The following is a 15,660-nucleotide window of genomic DNA, read 5'->3' on the forward strand; positions in this document are numbered from 1 at the left end:
AATGCATTAAACAGCACAAATATTCACTTTTGCCATGGAGGATCGATTTGATCCATGATCGACATTGAGTGCTGCTTAAGAATAAGCGTGCACGTCAAACTATCCTGAATCAATGAATCTGGATCGAATTAGTGAGATTGCGTGAACTTAAATTGTCGTTTATGAAATCGCTTTAGCCCCAATTGATTTTTTAAATTATTTCAAGTCAGGTTTTGGACTATAATCCCAACTTTTCTTGCCGTCTTTTATGAAACAGCCCCCACGGTTGGATTTTATGTTGTTGTTTTGTTATTGTGACGAGTGGGGCGGGGCCGACAGCCGTAGGAGTGGAGCAAGTAGTGATGAGAGAGGAACAGGTTTGGACTATAGATGTTGTTGTTCCCTTTCAGTTGGTCACGTTCGAGGTTGGAGACCCCATTTGTCAGTCTCCTTCTGACGTAACGTCACCGTTCCCTCCTTCAGGGAACAAGGGTTACATACGTAACATAGACGTTTTATTATGTTGTATGCAGAAGTTTTCCGTGAGAGACTGCCGCTTTTACTTTTATTTTCTGTTTGTTTATTTGTTTATTAAAATTGTGTTTAAATATTCACCAGGTCCCGCCTCCTTCTTCCTGATCTACAAATGCTGTTACATTGGTGCCAAAACCCGTGAAGAAGGAGGGACGTGCTGCCAAAGAGCCCTCGCTGCTGAGGGGGATCGCGGAGCTGAGGAGATTGGGCAGCAGGAAGAATCAGAGACCGCCAGTGGCTACCCAAGGCAGTGGTGCTGGAATGATGGAAACGAGGTAGGACAGAGGGCTCGCTGCCGCGTTCCTGGGCCAAGGAAGGGTGGCTGCCGTCCAATAGAGAGCAGAGGAGTCGGGCGCCATTCGCCAGGAGGCCAGAGCCTGCTCGTGACCACCATGATTGGGGAAGAGAAGGGAATGGGGGACTTGCTGCCAGATGCCTTCAACTGGAGAAGCCATCGCTGTCCACCAGGAGGCGGAGGAGCGTCGGGCCATCCACCAAAGATGTCAAGTACCATCGCATGGCACTGCGAGTGAGAGCCTCTCAGCTGGTTGAGGACCAAGGGGCAGTGTGTCCGGGAACTGGCCCGATCATTTTTATTTATTATTTTTTCTTCTCTCCAATCACTCGTCTCTGTTTCTCCACTTCTTCCACCTCCTTTTCTCTCACTTCATCTGTCCTTACCCCAGGTGCTGCGGCCACCATGGTGAGGCCCCCGGGGGGAAGTAGAACACAGTCTCGTGGGTACCCCCTGGCCTGCGAGTGGATCTACATGGAACGGAAGCCAAACTCCTGAAATGCTGCTATAAACTGCTGAAATCATCTGGATTCAGTCAGATTTACTGAATGGAAACTGCTGTTTGTGAGCATGTCACTACGTGTGAAACTTTTGGTATTTTTTTTTTCCAAACAATGGGTGAGTAGTTCACACTATCATTCTATGCTGCTTCCAATAAAAGCCAGTTTTGCCAAAAAAAAAAAAAAAAAAAAAAAGTAAGGAAGAAAGAAAAAAGGTATATAAACAGTGACAAGTATTTCCTTTTTTTTTTTTTTTTACAATTCTCAATTTTAGTGTTTTAGCTAAAACTATTACAATGTATTTTCGTTAATTGTAATAAAATAAAATAAATTAATTAATTACTACATGAAAAATGTCTATTAAAAATAACTAAATTACTAAAACTAAAAGTGAAATAAATTAAAGCTAAATAGAAATGTAAAAAAAAAAAAGACAACTGCACAAGAATACTAAACTATAGACTTAATTAAAAGGTAAACAGAATATAAAAATATAAGCCAATTCAAAATATTAATACAGTACATACTATAATAGTAAATGATACAAATTATATATTAAAATAGCATTGCTCCTTTTGTGTTCTATAGAAGAAAAAGTCATTCAGGTCTGGAATAACATAAGGAGTATTAAATGATGACAGAATCCACATTGTTGGGTGAACTATTACACAATTTGGATGAACTAATATACTGTAGAATGATTGGTCCCTAAGCCTCCAGACTTTTTAGTAATAACATATGAGGCAGAATCGATATAACTGCTTCCCAGATGTTTATTCCATACTGATGCATTGCATTGTATTTTTATAAATGTACATGTGTAAGTTTATAATGCATAGGTCAAAATGAATTCACACTGTTGTTCTACTTGTTGCACAGTGCACACATGGATCCAGACTATTTTAACCAAATAGAAAAACCTGAGTAGGCCACTGAACCATCTGGCATTGGGATCTAAGGGACCCAGAATAGATTATGGAAGGAACTACATACATTTATACCTGCAACCTGAATCCACCAGTGACACAAATGAGTTAAATTTGTGTCAGTAGACCTTCCTGGCTAACTATGTACATGATAAAATTGGGTAAGACAGAAAAATAAACCCTATCCATAACTTTTACCACGCTAATAGAAGCCAGGGGAAGATGAGTCGAGCTAAATTTAATTGAGAGTGTAAGTACAGTAGCTTCTGCTAAATATATTAAGCCGCGTGTGGCTGATGTAAAGCGCAGAACAGCTGTTTTGAATTAGTTTTAAAATATACCATTTCTTACAAGCATGCAGTCTTTAGTTCCTTCAGTGTTTTGGCTTTTTGCTGCTAAAAAGAATAACTATCTGGATAACATTTTCAAAAATCAGGACAAAATCTTCTGTACAGGCTTTAGGAAATAGTTTTTGCCAGCAAGAAAATGAGTCAGTCACAAGTGGCTTTTTTAAAGTGGATATAACAAAAGTATTCACATTCCTGCAGGAGTTTACGAGTCTTGGAAGCGCGAGAAGTAAACACCTCCCATTTCTGAGCATCTCAGGACACTGAGCAACAGACTCAACACAGCTAAAAAGAAATACGCAAGTACTGAGAAAAAACTAAATAAAATTCACTTTGGAATGCTGAATCATACTGTCAGCGAACATCAATGGTGCTTTTATCAACGGAGACTGTTTAGCGGTTCGCAAGCGCTAAATAGGTATAGCTCAGCCAAATTTGTCTTCATCGTTTACTCACTCTTGAGACATTTCCAAACCTGTATGACACTATTTCTTCCATAAACCACATAAGAAGACATTTTGAAAAATGTTTCCGGAAAAATTTCAACATCGATTGGACCCCATAGTTTTTCGTTTTCCGGATAAAAACATTCTTTTAAATATCTGTCTTTCTTGTTCCACACAAGATGACGATGAGTGAATAATGTCAGAATGTTTGTTTTTGGGTGTACTATCCCTTTAAAAACCTTCAAGCTGCAAAGACAAGCTTGTATTCTGTACAAAATCTGGTCAAGCTGAGAGACTTCCCCTCGACCGAACACTGCTTTATGTTGCCGGGACCCTCTGTCATGCTGTTTCAAAGAAACGGATGGCCATACAGTTTTCCACTTCACCCAAGTGCTAATTTGTCATGCACCACACAACTTGCAAAAACCATAAAAACTATCTATCGGGCATCCAAATCTTTGGGGTCCTTCCAGCCGGATAACTGGTGTAATAAAGAACGACACACAGATGAGGATAAAAAGGAAGGAATGAGAGAATGAGGCCTTCACTGCAGGCTCTTGGGTTGCATTCAGCTCCCACATCACCACATGGAGGGCGCTCACTTCCTCTTCTTCTCTCCTTTTTTTTTCTCACTCTCTCTCGCTCTTTGTTAAAAACCAGACTCAACAGCAAACAGTTTATGTTCATGTGAGAAAAGCTCAGAGTGCTGGGAGATGTCTGTTTGGTTAAGTGATCTGTTGTACCAACAAGGTGTGAGAAGCAGAAACAAAAGATGCCTTTGTGTTTTTAGTCTGGGATTAACTCCAGTAATGATAAAACATGTATACCAGATTAAACCAGCTGGCTGTGAGAGGCAGACTAAACACACTGTGGATTTTATACAATGAAGAATTAGGATAGAAATAAATGTCAGAAATTATAACTGTGAATCAATGGTTTTAAAGAAAAGTTTAACCAAAATAAATATTTGGCTATAATTTACTCCAATTTTATATTACTCCAATTCTTAAAAAGTTTAAATGCCAAGCTTAAAGAACACTCTAAAAAACGCTGGGTTGTTTTTTCAACCCAACTGCTGGGTTGAGGCCGTTTGATAGGACTTTGGGATGTTTTAACCCAAGTTTGGGTTGAAAATAACTTTCTTTTTTAACCCAGCGGGGTGGGTTGAGGACGCGGACGTGAAGGAGAGCACGCACGTCACGTCAAAATCGTACGTCTCCTGTGCGAGCAGCCGCCATTTTCTCAGCGTGATAGAAGCGAGAAGCGAGTGAAAGACTATGGTAAGTAACGTTAAATATTCAAAATGTAAAGTTATCTTTTATTGTTTACCTGGTTGTATGAAAGGCGGAAGGTTTTATGAAAGGCGGAAACAAAGGAGCTTAACGTTATATACGTTGTGACGAGTCAGCTGCCTCCTCCCTGATTGTCACCGGCACCCCGTCCTAAATCGCCGCCCTTCACCAGGCTCCCGACTGGAGTGGGTGTGTGAGAGGAGGGGCGCTGGACGAGTCAGGGCTGGCGGCGTGTGATGGGGCACACCTGAAGGAAGTGGAGCCTCATTACCGCCGCTGTTTAAAAGCCCAACGCGCCTCTCCTCAGGAGACCGGTCTCTTCCCCGTGCATGCACGCTGGTGTCCTCGTGGGTCCAGGAAGGGTGCGTTGAGGGACTCCCGCGCCACCAAGACGTGAGCTGCCGGACCCGCGATCCGGAAGGGAACCGCACCCGTATACACGGCCGACGGGCCAGGATGCCGGGCCGTCCATCCCCTACCAGCGCCGCGGCCGACGAGAGAGATGTGGCCGCTAGATGAAGCCGCCGCCCCTCGCGCCCCGGACCAAGGAGGGGAGCGCGTGCGGCCGCCGGACTCCGCCCCTTACCTGGACCCTTCCTCGATGAACACTGCCCGACCTACACAAATCCCGCAGCACGACGAGGACACCAGATTCCCTGTTATTTTGGACACTTTCCCCCTTTGGCCACTTTTATTCCCTTTGTTTTATGATTTCTGTTAATAAAAGCCTCTCCGAGGCCTGACGCCACGCCCACTGTGTCTGTCTTGTGCTCCTCCCGTGACACTGGTGGAGAATGCGGGCAGGCGGAGCCTAGACAGCGCAGTTGGGAAACGTCTGGTGACGTCACTCCCTCTCGCTTGCAAACGTTCGTGAGAACCCAGACTGGGACGGAGGAAAACTGGGGACAGCCTCCCAGCCACACAAGGGGTAAGTGACTTTTCCATTGTCATTTTGCCCGGTGGTTGGTTGAGGCTGTCACTAAAACCCGGTTTCTCTGTCCCTGTTCTGGTGCGCTGCGAGAGGGAGGACCGCCCGGAGAGGAAGCCCCGCCCACTCCGACCGTTTGGAGCCTGGTTGAGGATGGTAGCACTCCCGTGTGGGTGGCGCCCTGGGGACGGGGATGTCGCTTGGGAGGGGGAATGTGACGAGTCAGCTGCCTCCTCCCTGATTGTCACCGGCACCCCGTCCTAAATCGCCGCCCTTCACCAGGCTCCCGACTGGAGTGGGTGTGTGAGAGGAGGGGCGCTGGACGAGTCAGGGCTGGCGGCGTGTGATGGGGCACACCTGAAGGAAGTGGAGCCTCATTACCGCCGCTGTTTAAAAGCCCAACGCGCCTCTCCTCAGGAGACCGGTCTCTTCCCCGTGCATGCACGCTGGTGTCCTCGTGGGTCCAGGAAGGGTGCGTTGAGGGACTCCCGCGCCACCAAGACGTGAGCTGCCGGACCCGCGATCCGGAAGGGAACCGCACCCGTATACACGGCCGACGGGCCAGGATGCCGGGCCGTCCATCCCCTACCAGCGCCGCGGCCGACGAGAGAGATGTGGCCGCTAGATGAAGCCGCCGCCCCTCGCGCCCCGGACCAAGGAGGGGAGCGCGTGCGGCCGCCGGACTCCGCCCCTTACCTGGACCCTTCCTCGATGAACACTGCCCGACCTACACAAATCCCGCAGCACGACGAGGACACCAGATTCCCTGTTATTTTGGACACTTTCCCCCTTTGGCCACTTTTATTCCCTTTGTTTTATGATTTCTGTTAATAAAAGCCTCTCCGAGGCCTGACGCCACGCCCACTGTGTCTGTCTTGTGCTCCTCCCGTGACAACGTTATATACAAAAAAACGGACGCGGTTTTCGCCTCGAACACGGAGGTCTTAAATGTCTCATGTAACGTTACTGAACGGAGGATGTACTTTGAATATAACGTCTGTGAATGTATTTTGTCATATTTACATAAGATTTTACATTATCTGTTCTCTTTGAGGCGTTAACAGACGGTTATGGTCACGGTTACGCTCATGTGAATTTGTCTTTTTTCGCGGTTAAACTGAATGTATGTTTGTCTCCTAAAGGAAACGGCATTGTGTAGTAAAGACTAGCATAATTATATTGAGGCTGTTGAAGTGGTAACTGTTAAAAGTATGTTTTACATGTAATGTTTCAGACTTGTCCAGCTCCTGTCTTCATTGTCCTCGCGCTGAGAGTTAAAGACACAGAAGCTGTTTGTCTGAGGAGTCACAGACCTGTGTGAGGATGAGGAGGAGGTGTTCTTCTGAAGAGTGTGACAGACGGTTTAAGGAGAGTAAACTTCAGAATAACATCAAGTTATCTTTATTTTTACTAAGACTAAAATAATGTGTGTTTTTTTAGATGTTGAAATCCAGAGACAAGATAACTTCATTCTTTTGAGACTGATGTGAGTTAAATTATTATTACTTTTTTTTTTTTAGAAATTTAATGTTTCTGTTGTGTCCTGCCTGTTAACTTCACATTTTGATGCAAAAACAGTGTGATTTTATATATGTATGTATGTATATGTTAATATTTTATTGAAACCATTGATGTCCCTCTTTGCAGAACTCAAACTAACTGAAGTTAAGGACACACAAGTGCTTGTGTGAGGAGGTGGTTTTCTCAGCTTCTTCTGAAGAGAGGGAAAGATCGTTTAAGGCAAGTAAACTTCATAATTTCATGTTATCAGTTGTTGTGTTTTACTAAGAGTAAAATAATGTTTGTTTTTTGTTTTTGTAGATGTTAAAAGCAAGAGACATGGGAGAACATCATTCCTTTGAGATTTTATGTAAGTTATTTTTAGAAAATAAATTTTTCTGTTGTCTCCTGCCAGTTTACTTCACATTTTGATGCAACAACAGTGTGATTACGTGCTCATTTCATTAAGACCATTGATGTCTGTGTTTTTTATTGCAGAAATCAAACCAACTTTGGAGTTGTCTGATTTGGAGAGTCATTATTCTTGGTCTGCGCTCTTAGAGGTAAAGTTCACACAAAAAATCATTTACTTGCCCTCAAGTCATTCCAAACCTATAAGACTTTTGTCTGTCTTTACAACATAAATTAATATATTTTTAGTTTTCTCATAATATTTGTTAATCCATTTATAGTTTAGATAATCAGTATTTTCAAGCTTCATAAATATAGAGTTATTGTAGAAGTAAATTCTGATATTTATATATGAATACATCTTAAATTATATGATAGCAAACATGTATGTTCAAAATAAAATACTGGTCTCCCAGACCAGCAATGGAGGACACAAAAAGAGAATATTAAATATATTCATACGTTTTCCCAAAAATTAGCAGATTTTGTATGAGTCTGGAAAAACATGAGGAGAGTAAATTATAAACATTTTAATTATTTGGTGAACTAACGGTTTGAAGAGCAGCCCTCCATGTACATGAATATTGTGAGGTATGTGAATGTCATGTTTATGTTTATGTTAATGTTTCAGTAAAGAAGCTTTCTGAAAGCAATATTTATTCAAACAATATCACCTGTCCTCACACTAGTGCTGCCATTATAGACTTCATGAGAGCTGTGATAGACAGACATTAAACAACCACACAAAGTGTTGAAACTTTAAACCCGATTATTTACCTATCCTTACGGATGTGAATACACCTCTACCTGAAAATGGATAGTTTAATTAAATGTTTAATTTTTTCAAATGTGTTTCTCTTAGGCCACTGATGAAGAGCAGGCGGTGACTGGATGAATGCTGGTCAGAGAGGAGAATCTTCTTTCCCCTAAACTGATGCAGCGGTGGTTTTAAAGAAGGACGCTGCCCTGGATGATGTAGAAGATGTCACATGCTGTGCTGATGGGGTTTCTTCATGACTACATCAGTTATGCTAAAGAGATCGTGAAAATTGACTGTGATGCATGATCTGTATTCATGGACTTTGAAACAAACTGTAAGTGTATAATTTGTTAAAAAAAAAAAAGTTAAATGCTTTTTCTGTGTTGTTTAGTAGAAGAGTTAACACTCTGTCATTCATACACCTGCTCACATTCTTTCACACACACACACACACACACACACATGCGTCTGTTAAGTGTTATAATATCAAAGTTAATGTTGTGATTTATTTGTGTACTGTCATGCCAGAATAGTTGGAAAAAAACCAAACTAATTGTAAATTTATTGTATGTGTTTTCGTATATTTTTATACAATATATACAATTGAACAAAGGCCAATTTGATTTTAAGTTATATTCATCAAATGTTCAATGCTTTATGAACTCTGTAGCTGTTAATGCCATCCTTTTCTGCATTTCTTCTAACATGTTACTTTTTGACTTTTCTCTCGTTTTTAATAAATATTTTCCTTTTGGTAATTATTATTTGTGTGTAAAAGTGATATTTAAAATGAACAACATTTGTAGGTTTAATGCCTAACTCAATTTGGGTTAATTTTAACGTAGAAATGCATTGTTTCCCCACATGGCTGCACTCTGCAAGTTTATTTTCTGCCAGCAGGAGGCGCTAAGAGCGGGAGAGGTAGGTTTCTCCGGTAACGGCTGCAGAGCGGTGCTGAGCTCACAAACGCTGCCTTATCAAGCACATGCGAAATGATATCGAACATTTTCTAAATACAGAAGTTTTCCTTCTGAAATACAGTGATAAAAAACACCCGCTCTGGTTTTTGAAACCCTGCAATATAGTCATTTTAAACTATAAAAAAGGCAACCCAGCAGGCTGGGTTAAATATGATAACCCAACTGGTTGGGTTAAAACAACCCAGCGCTGGGTTCGTCCCTTTTTGACCCAGCGCTGGGTTGTCAAAATAACCCAAATTGGGTTGTTTTCAACCCAGCAGTTTTTAGAGTGAAAGACAAAAACACACTGTAATAGTAGTCTGTATGATTGGTGCAATATATTTACATTGTTTACAGTTAAGTTCCTTTTATAAATTATTAGAACTTAATAAAGAGCAATTTTTTGGAAAAACATTTACGTCTTTATGTTCTTAAATATTTAATGTAGATGTTCTTAAGAAAAAAATTAAAGCGTTGTCTGAATATAAGGCTGTTATATTGTTGAATACAACAAATTGAATACTTTACACTAGTAAATCAGTCACTTTCTTAACTTTTTATGTGTGTGTGTGTGTTTGTGTGTGTGTGTGTGTGTGTGTGTGTGTTAGTTTAAAGACATTTATCATCATCAAAATGTATCATAAATTCATAAAAAATTCAACCGAGGCTATTCTAAACTTAAGAGGTTATTAGCGATAAGCTTTACGATTTTTTTTAAAAGCTTAATTTAATTTTAAGTTCAAAAATAAGAAAAAAATGTAGAAGAGAATAATTTTATTCTTTAGAACATGGCCTACATTTAAGCTTTAGTTTTTTGTTGTTGTTTTTAAGAAGAAAAGCTAAGAACTATAATTTTGTGGCAAGAGCTACGTACAGATACAGAATATTGCTTTGGAACAATAGAATGGTGATAATGGCAGAATTAAACATTTTTATGTTAACTGCCTTGTCAAAGTTCATTAAGCTAAAAGTACAGAATTCCTTTGCATGGTATAGTCTGACTACAGTCTGTTTATCTACTTTTATCTATCTTCTCTTTTCCCTGGTGGCTCTCTGTGCCCCTTTCTCTCTGTCTCTCACTATTCACCGTGTTGGTGCTCAGATAGCTTGTCTGTAATACTAACTCTGTTCGTCTCCCTGAACAGACACACTTCGCTCTGCTCCTGAGGTTCAGTCTTGTCAACACTTTCCAAAGATAACACACCAGATCTCACCGCCAGGCTGAGGCCCTCCAGAGCAGCCCTCAAGTGGCCAAACCTCACAACCCTGCAGGTCTGAGATCAGTGGTGTTTAATATACGAGACGCCTGCAGAATGGACTTTATGCGCTGCCTAAAATACAACCCTGTTCTGGATGCACTGATTCAGGAGGTGAACAGAGATTGTGGACTGTGTATGCAAGAAAAAAAGCTTAAATAAGCACTTCAAGTAGTTTCATTGAACCCACACGGTATATGTTGATATGTACGGTGCCCGTAAAGTGACTTGTTCAGTTTACTTAGTTTTGTCGTGGCCACGAAATAATAACTCGTGGGAACATGATAATATGTCGTGGCCACGGGATATTAATTTGTGAGAACGTCAAATTAACTCGTGGGAACGTCAAATTTTGTCGTGGCCATGAGATCATTTTGTCGAGGTAACGACATCCTTATGTCGTGGCCTCGAGATGCTATGTTGAGGGAACAACATCCATTTCTCGTGGCCACAAATTCTTATGTCGAGGGAACGACATGTTTTTTTCGTGGCCACGAGTTTAATGCGTAAACAAACCTGCGTGACCATAGCAACCCAGGATTAAGCCTATCAGAGATGGATTCATTCATATTTTATTTTGAATTAAGAAATTATTATATTATTTATACATATAAAATTTATGCATTTATGACATTTTATGTTAATGTCGAGCATTTACAGTATGCTATTATTTACAAAAGTATTCAGAATGTTAAGTAAAGAGATCGAAATTGAAGCAAAAAAAAAAAAAATGAACGAAATTAAAAAAAATAACCAATAATATAAGGCTAATAATAATATTAATAATTATAATAATAATAATAATAATAATAATAATCATAATAATGTACACATATTACATGGGAAATACTATCAGTTAATGGACTTACAAGACTGTAGGATGGATAAAAAAAGTTTTTATATTTTATTATGCACGTCATATTTATTTATGATAAACTTCATTTGCATGCTGACGATCGCATGTAATACAGCCCGGTAGCCAGAGCATATGGTTAATATAATAATTACTTAAATCAAAATAAAATATGAATGAATCAATTTTTGATAATCCTAGGTTGCTATGGTCACGCAGGTTTGTTTATGCATTGTTTACGCATTGGCCACGAGAAAAACATATCGTTCCCTCGACATAAGAAGTCGTGGCCACGAGAAATGGATGTTGTTCCCTCAACATAGCATCTCGAGGCCACCACATAAGGATGTCGTTACCTCGACAAAATGATATTGTGGCCACGACATAATATGACGTTCCCACAAGTTAATATGACGTTCCCACAAATTAATATCCCGTGGCCACGACATATTATCACGTTCCCACAAGTTATTATTTCGTGGCCACGACAAAACGAAGTAAATCGAAATAGTCACTTTTTGAGCACCGTAGATATGCTCTTTTTTTTAAGTAAATCAACAATGTGGCTCCAACCAGAACTGTATATCAATGGAAATTGGAGGAACATTCCCAAGAATTTCCTCCTCGGTCTTTATGAAGAGCTGAACTCCAGATGAACAAAGTCTAAAAAGCAGTAGGTCTGAGAAAAATCACCATCCAGGTTTACTTTAGAAGGAAAATTGAGATTTTCAGGAAACAAAACTAGGCAGGCGCAGTACTCAGTAATGTAATGAGAAATCTGCTGTGGAAGTATGCAGGATCGTTCACCGCATGACGCCCATGCTAGAGAACATTCCTCGTGTTTTCATTTAGGTTCTTGCTTCCTGAAAGCCCATCCTTTCTCTCAGAAGGTTGCTGGGAAAGACAGGGGACATGAAAATTGGTTTTGAGAGCTACAGGGTCGCCGAGTAATTGTAAAAGTTAAGCTATAAAATGTCACCAGTGTGAGTCAGACAGACAACAGATGAAAAATCATTCTTCAAGGTCAGGAACTTTCTAAAAAACACCTGAAATCGAATTCTGCTTTACAAGCTTTGGCCGCTGTACCACAGAAATCTTCATCTTGCGATTCCAGCCATTCACAAGAAGAAGTCTCACTTATAAATAAACAAAGGTGTTTTCTGAAGAACATGTACCAGAAAAAAATAAGCTTAAATCAAAGACTACGTTCACACAGTAGCAGAATTCAGATGTCAGTTCTGTTTAAGAGGGCTGAATATAGTTAGATACAGTCGGATTCTATAACTGATGAGACTTCCTTAAATTTTGTTACATATTGCTGAAGTGTATGTATGCATATTATCTATCTATCTATCTATCTATCTATCTATCTATCTATCTATCTATCTATCTATCTATCTATCTATCTATCTATCTATCTATCTATCTATCTATCTATCTATCTATCTATCTATCTATCTATCTATCTATCTAAATTTTTACTTTAGGGCCTTATGCCCTAAACAAGTGCTCCAGAAGGCTAGACAGGTCATGAGTTATCCTGACCATGTTCTTAGGCAGGAATTTTGTCTAATTCCCTCAGGACGACGATACCTGGTCACTGCTCAGACTTAGTATTGTGGCTTATGTATTTGTTGCTTTTTCTGGCACCCAAATGCAATATGATACTACTGACAGTGTTTCTAAATGCTGGATTAAGTGTTGTCTTTGTCTTGTTGTTGATATGACTGGTAGACTAAAACTGAATTGCCCTACGGGGATAAATAAAGTTGTTTGAATCTTGAAAATCTTAAGAATGGTTATCATGGAAGATTCAATTCATATTCAATCTATATGCATGAACATGCATTTTAAGGTATTTTTAAATGTTAAAAATGAATAACGTTGTATTAAATAAATGTAAATGCAAATGCAGTTTATTAATTAATTGCTGTTGCAAATAAGAGAAGGGTGAATTGACGGTACGAAGAGGACACTTTGAGAGTCACACCTGTTCAATCTGACTACGTGACCAAATCCAAAGACTTTTATGCTGCAAATACCACTGTGAGCTAGCAACTTTGAGCATCTTCTCTTAATAGCAACCACATCAGCTGCACTAATCAACAGCCATGTTGAGTCTGAATTTAAAGAGACGCTATAAATGGCACGATAAAAATACAGTCCATATTTTCATTTTAGAATGTGAACCGCTCACATTTCAGCAGATGTCCAAAAATAATCCAGACGTCTTTTCATCTGCATCCCCTGCACAAGCACCGATGTCATGAGCGCTGGCCAAGACTCACAGCGGCCCGTCTGCATCTCTTTTCAGCCATGAGCTTTGTGGGACATTCTCAAAGCTCTTTAACATGATAAACTCTATTCATAGAATCGATGTCTCCTTCAGAAAAAGTGAGAGAGCAAGATGAAGAGAAGGAAAAAGAAAAAGATGAGATGACATGAGATTGTTTCTTGGGGCCATCAATCAGGACAGGGCTGACGGGAAGGGTCCACCCCCCTCTCTCAGAGCCGGTCTGAGGGGGTTCGGTGGGGTCGGTATGGAATGAGAGCACGTCCCTCTGGTGGTCAATGGGACAATGGAGGAGCACCCAGCTCTCCCAGAGACCACAACACACAGCAATTTTTTTTCATTAGCACAACACCCCCATCCCACTTTCACTATGATCCAAGAAAGCCTTCAAACACACACGGACCTGTTCCAAGACCCCTGGAGAGAGAAACGGTGTGTGTGTCTCTACATGTGTGTATGTTTCGCCTCTTTGAAAAAGTATGAAAAAGTATGTTTCTCCCCCTTTCACACTGCATGTTGGATCCTGGAAAATTGGCAGATTGCCTTCTGTGTGAATGCAAACACGTCCCGGGATTGATTCCGGGATCGATCCCGGCTTGGGGACCAGGTAACATTGCCGGGTTCAGTCCAAGAGCAAGCTCTGTGTGAACAAAAGCCAGAACAAATGCTGTGTCATAGTGATGACGCACGTTATCGTGCGACTCTTTTACAGGGTGTTTTGAAGAAAAAAAACTAGCATTTGCCTAGCATTTTCGACTCGTACATTATATGTCACATCCTGATGTCACGTGTCATTACAGAAGCTTTACGGGTTGTGAGTGAAGGCATGCACATATTCTGGGAAATTTGAAGTTCTTAAAGTGAACACCATATAGTACATTTAGAAGAAAAGCATTCCACATTTTTGCACATTCATTACTTCAGTGTATAAGGCTGACAGAAACAGTCAAAACAGCTCCTGCCACATGTCGACGGCACAGTACCTGACTGCCAACAAAAACTCAGGCCTCCCTGCAAGTCTTCAAACATGGACACTGTGGCCTGAGACACATGGCTCAAAGGTTCAGACGTGCTCTTTTAGGAGGTCCTGCAGATCCTACAGTAGCTGACACTGAATCAGACCCCACATTCTAGACCTTATGAGCACAAGATAAGAGAAAAATCTAACAGAGTCATATTTGAAAACAGCACTGACCTTTGTTGAGGGTCACGACAGGAGTTATTAGAGAGTGTTGAGATGGACTCTCTTATTTTTTTTTTTTACATTAACTGAACTGATATGACCTAGACAAAGACTGTTTGACATTAAATAAACGTTAGTGTTTTTCAACCATAAAACATGTAATATAAACTTTTCTATGAGTTTGCTGCTAACCAAAGTCCATATAACAATTATCATGGTTATATAACTGCACAAACTGATGATTATTCAAATTGACACATATTTTATATATATATATATATATATATATATATATATATATATATATATATATATATATATGTATGAAACAAAGTTATTGTCGAGAAAATCTTTCAAATGTATGTTCCAAAACCTATTGTGCCATTAGCTTGGCAACATACTAACTTGAAACTCTACTGAAATCAATTATCTCATGCAGCGGACAAGAGAGTCCAGCAGTCAGGTTCTAGAAATCTAGAAATAAAAACATTCATTTTCTCAGAAACTCCACCAATCAGAGAGTGGCAGCAAGTAAATTGCGACAAAAGATTTTGCAGGGAACACCTTCTCCCAAATGACATAATCACATCAGTCTCACTATGCTGTGAAATACTTAAATATTTGTATAGATATTTATGCACATTTTGCAATAAACGTAATGTATATTGTTTCTATAGATGATTATTCATACCCAACAACCTTAAATTAGTAGTTTTATATTTCTCTGTATATATTATGTTACGTCATTCACAATGCCTCATGGGATTGTACTTCTTTTCCTTATTAAATCCGTTAAGTCATTTTGTCCCATTTTCAAATACGTATTTGCGTCAAATTAAAGTTATGTTGTGATTGTCCTTAAAGCTGACTGTCTTTGTTCATGGCATATTACATTTAAGCGAAGACTTTTTAAAAATCCCTAATGGCAGAAATTAATAGAAAAAATACGCAACTCTGAAAAAGTGGGTGGTACTAAGGCAGTGTATTTGTGTTGTGCACGAAGTTAAAGAGCATTCCAAGCATTCTTCATGAAGTTCTATGGCACTTATGGTCACAGAAGACAGTAGGAAGTGAGACAGCTCATAAGGTTTTGATCTGGAAAACTGAGGTTTTAGATTGAGAAAAGAGCACTGTAAAATCTCTGCCTAATGATTTCTTCACGGTGAATAGTTTAAACAGTTGTTGTGGTGGTAAGCAG

The 15,660-nt window shown here is 40.0% G+C and overlaps 1 protein-coding gene and 2 long non-coding RNA genes across 5 annotated transcripts in view; 2 read left to right on the top strand and 1 right to left on the bottom strand.

Moving 5' to 3' along the window:
- The window catches only part of LOC128030811 (FH1/FH2 domain-containing protein 3-like), a 184,722-nt gene that overhangs the window by 125,890 nt on the left and 43,172 nt on the right, over nucleotides 1–15,660 (bottom strand). The window lies entirely within an intron of this gene.
- On the top strand, nucleotides 1,556–6,987 carry LOC128030815 (uncharacterized). Its single transcript, XR_008187971.1, has 3 exons — nucleotides 1,556–4,307; nucleotides 6,482–6,733; nucleotides 6,895–6,987. It is a non-coding gene; the product is annotated as an uncharacterized LOC128030815 (long non-coding RNA).
- Nucleotides 7,063–8,676, top strand: LOC128030814 (uncharacterized). The gene is made up of 3 exons (XR_008187970.1): nucleotides 7,063–7,117; nucleotides 7,246–7,310; nucleotides 8,021–8,676. It is a non-coding gene; the product is annotated as an uncharacterized LOC128030814 (long non-coding RNA).

This window comes from Carassius gibelio, chromosome A16 (assembly GCF_023724105.1).
Source record: "Carassius gibelio isolate Cgi1373 ecotype wild population from Czech Republic chromosome A16, carGib1.2-hapl.c, whole genome shotgun sequence".
NCBI classification, from domain to species: Eukaryota; Metazoa; Chordata; class Actinopteri; order Cypriniformes; family Cyprinidae; genus Carassius; species Carassius gibelio.